Raw genomic sequence first — 4,614 nt, forward strand, 5'->3', positions numbered from 1 at the left:
CCCCTGGAGCGCGGGGGCGGAGCTGCAGCTTCCCGCGGGCCGCGGTGGGGAACGGCTTTTTGCCCGTTCCCGCTTTCCGACGTAACTTGAGGAGAGTTTGCGGCCAGGTTCATTTTTCGAAACGATCTACTGTCTTAACATGTGCTTTTGTACCCCCTTGCCATCCTGGGCAGGCCGGAAGTCTTCCGAAAGTGCACCACGCTGGGTGCTTGTCCGTAGGCCCACGGCTTTCAGTTCCACAATTACGTGATTTCTTAATTACGGTCATTACAGGCATCGGGCAGTACTTGCCCCCGCCACACCTGCCCACCCAGCGCTGCGCTCTCCGAGGGGAGGGAAACGCTGGGAGACCTCACGGCTTGGAGGGTTCGTTTGAAAAAGATGTCGGGGCAGAAAAGGCAGAGGCTTGCCGAGACTGAGCGCGGCGCGACGAGCCCGAATCGCAGCCCCAACACAGCCGGGGCGAGGGACGCCAAGACCGGCCCCGTGGTGCGCCGGCAGGCATGCGTCCGACAAGTCGTCACCTCATGGAAGCCTGACCAAAACAAACAGGAGGCTTGGCCAAGCCCCTTATCGAGGCTTTGTTCCATTTTTTGATGAACAGTGGTGTTAATGAACCGCTTGCCATTAACACCAAGTTTCTAGCAAGCGTTTGCTAGACACAGCAAAACGACGGCGTATCACCAGTGATGTCCTGCCCGGGGTTTCAGTCTCACCCCGTGCAGCCTGGTTTTCCACCATGAACACCAAAGAAGACCCATGTCCTCCACAAGTCCCACAACCAGACAGAGCACGGCACCATCTTTCTTCCTTTAAAAGACTCCTAAAGTGGGCAGCCGAAACTGAACACAGAGCTTTGTATCTGCCCCACGGACACAATTTTGACCCTTAATAACCTCACAAAACCCAAAAGCTAATCTCACCAGCCAGCTCAGAGGCACTGCTCTCCACTGAGACCATTTCCCAGCCAAACCTTAACTTTCCAACACCAGCGTGGGTGAATGCAGCTCAGGGTACAGCCTTCCCTTGGCTCGTGATCTAAAGGTATTCTTCTCCTTATGCAATTAAAAAAATAAATTAAGGAACAGGGGGGGGAAAACAATCACCCTTGAACATTCTTGCCAGATGTAAAATTATTAGCTTGATAGGGGAAATGTTTGGAAAGAGCGAGGTGATGGGAAACAGAGTTATGACAGATGGTGAGCAGGCACTAGCACTCCATCCATAACCCGTGGGAGTTATTTCACCACTGCTGCATGGCCGGGCAGCAGTGAGTTGGTATTTGTGAATAAAATACTGAGGCAGACTGCTGCTGTTTGGAAAAGGAAGATGTTAAATATCTTATGAAGGGCAGAAGCAGCCTTGACAAATCTATGCCCCCTCCCATGCCTTGCTTCTTGAAATTATGGTTGTCCCAGTAAGGGACAGAGCAATGGTTTGAGCCAAGGTTGTGCCAAACCGCCCACTTTTTACTTACTTGCGTTTCATGTGATGGGTGAAAAGCTGCCAGAAGCAGGTCACTTCATCCATCACCTCTGTGCCAGAGGCCCTTGAAAACATCTCATTCCCCAACTCAGTGTGCTTGAGAGATGTTCTCAGTTAAAGAAATCCTGCTAGGGAAGGAGATTCTCCAGGAAGTCAGGAGAAACCTCAACAGTTTTCTTCATGCTCCCTCCTTCCCCAGCACTCCCAGCAAGCGCGTCACAACAGGTGAGGGCAAAGGAACAGAAGAGCAGATTCCTGAAACCCCGGTGAGGACCCCACCGCTCTCAGCGCATCGCAGAGAAGTCTGCAGGGCACTGCAGTTTGCATCGTGGTGCCCTGCCATGTGTTGTTCAAAGGCGATACAGGCCCATGACAGAGTCAGTGGGGTGGGGTGGTACCTGTCAGTGTGCCCTGCTGCAAGCCAGAGGGACCCAGGTGGAGGAGGCTGGCTGCTTGTCCGGGGTTGTTCCAAGCAGAAAGGGAATGTGTTGGCTGAACTTGGGCAGAAGAGCCCCAGGGTGAATAATCTAGCATTTAGCAATGCTAAAATCAGGTGTGAGGTTTCCTGATGAAGGAATTGGTCAGGACCGTGGGCAGCATTTGTTCTGGAAGGGAAGATGAGCATCCGACACCTTGTGCAACACCTGCCTTTGCCATCTTCCCTTGAGCAGGTGCATTGCTATGGCAAACCTCAGCTTCACTGACAGGGACGTCCCCTCCTGCTCAAGCGCTCTAGACACTCTCTGCTTTGCCATATCCCTGAATTTATTTGTGTTGAGAATTCCAGATGGTGCAAAAACATCTGGACCATGGCAAAACTGCGGCAGCGCAAAGGACTGCTGTGCTTCCAGGGTTTGCCACTGCATCACTGTTCAAAGATGAAGATAGGTATGCCCCCTTCTATTTATTTTAAAAAATAGATGCTGCACGCTGCAGAGAAATGTTTGTAGCCCTGTGGCTTCTTGGAGGATGTTGACAGCCTGGAGTTTGGATCAAAGATATTCCTAGGAAACACACTGTAAGTCTTAGAAAGCACTCAGCAGTGCCTAGAAAGCAGTCTGCGATTTCTAGAAAGCAATGGGCAACTGCTAGAAAGCACTGGGAAATTTCCAGGAAGTGCTCTGCAATCCCTAGAAAGCACTTGGATATTTCTAGAAATGGCTCTCTCATTCCTAAAAAGCACCTGAAAATTCCTAGAAAGCACAGAGAAAGGCCTAGAAAGCACTGGAAGAGACACGTGTGAAAGCCGGCTGGAATTGCTAGGAAGCACATCAAACTGTTCAGAAAGCACCCTGGAATTCCAGTCCATAATCCCTACAAAACTCTATGCAATTCCTAGAAAGAACAAAGACATTCCCAGAAAGTAAGGGAAAATTCCTAGAGTCCAGTCTGAATTCCTAGAAAGTTGCGGGAAATTCCTAGAAAACCCACTGAAAATCCACAGAAAGCCCACTGAAATTTCTAGAAAGCACATGAACATTTTTAGAGAGCACCAGGGAATTCCTAGGGAATTCCTAGGAAGCGAGGGGAAATTTCTTTTCTAACCATTAGGTTGTATTCTCGTTGCTCACTGGGAGTGTGACAATTAGTATTCAAATTGGCGTTCTCATTACTGCGTGCGCTGGTAAGTGGTCAGGTAGGTATGTGATTGAGCTGGTAATTGGAATTAGGGGGTTTGGTGATTTGTATACTAAATACCAAAGTTTTCTGTGTATAAACAAACGTAACATTTATATACATGAAACTTCTATACCTAATAACACAAGTAGTAGGCATACTCTGCATATATCTGGAGTATGTCTACAGCCAGAGGTTTCTTCTGTCTGTTGCATACACTTCTACAGAGATCTCACAATAAATCTCACAATCTCTTTAAATATTTATGTTGTTTTACCATGCTAGAGCCTATCAGGCATTTAGTCCACCTCCAGTGGGAGGAAGGACTGGGTCCCTTGGCCATTTATAGCCCGCTCGCCGCCGCTGTGTGTGCAGCCTTCTGGGCTCCTTCTTGCCCCAGCTGAAGGAAGGCGATGGGGCTGTGAACTCCTCCTCCTGTTTGTCACCCGTCCCTCTAACTTTTTAAAGGAATCAAAGACGCTCTTAGAGAGTGGCCCCAAGGTTTTGGAGCAGACCAGCTGCAGCTGCCTTCCTTCTTTGTAAAGGCAGCTGCACTATCCTCTGTGTTTCATCTCTCTCCTGCTTTGCTTTGGTGGTGATCAGGCACTGCCCATGGGGAGAGAGAGAGGGCTTCTATGCTAATTTTCTCCTCTTCCCATCTTCAGGATGATGTGCATCCAGCTGGCTTTCTCTTCAGACAGCCAGACACAACTAACGTCGTGCTCTGGGCAGGATGGTGGGAAGGGCTGTGTGGGATCTGGGCTTTGCTTGACCACGTTTTTCCTCCTTTTTCTCCTCCCATTCTCGCAGAAGTCCCCTTCCAGCGGGCACGCAAGGCTGCTGTGCACACGCTGCCTTACACAGGCTTTGCCATGCTCCTAGGGTCCTTGGGCAGAGACACCTTCTCGGGGAGGTGCTGCCCAGGGGTGAACACCCACCCACTGGCCAGCGCCTGGGGTAAGGTCAGGAAGACACAAAGCTTGTGCCTCAAACGGAAAGCAGGACTCCACTGCCCTGTGTGTCCAAGGGAGGACATTCATCATCGCCTGGGGCATCACCCCAGCTCCATAGTTTAGGTTTTTCTTGGGGCAGATGTCACCACCACCTCTGCCAGGGGCTGAGCATTCCTGTGGTTGGGCCACAGACTCTGCCAGCTGCAGGTCCCGGACTGGATCATAACCTGTTGCCTGATTAAAAAACAGAAGGCTGTTCTCTGTGCCCAAGTGGAAGGTTTTGCAGGAAATGTCTTCTTGCAGTAGCCTTTCCAAGTGGTTGCATTAAAAATAAAAGCAAGCAGGCAAGCGAAGAACATTTTTTCAAAGCTTAAACATCCTGTTATTTTCTGAGTCAAACTTCAGCTTTTAATTGCCAAAAAGATTTTTGTTTGGATTTTCAATGTATACTTTGAAGGAGCATTTAGGCAGTAAATAAATAAGAAGTTATTCAACTTTTTAGTTGATGACACATTATTGTTGGTTGGGTTGGAGCACGGACTGGCTCCGACTGGGACTG

Source organism: Pygoscelis adeliae, unplaced genomic scaffold (genome assembly GCF_000699105.1).
Source record: "Pygoscelis adeliae isolate BGI_AS28 unplaced genomic scaffold, ASM69910v1 Scaffold245, whole genome shotgun sequence".
Lineage (NCBI taxonomy): Eukaryota > Metazoa > Chordata > Aves > Sphenisciformes > Spheniscidae > Pygoscelis > Pygoscelis adeliae.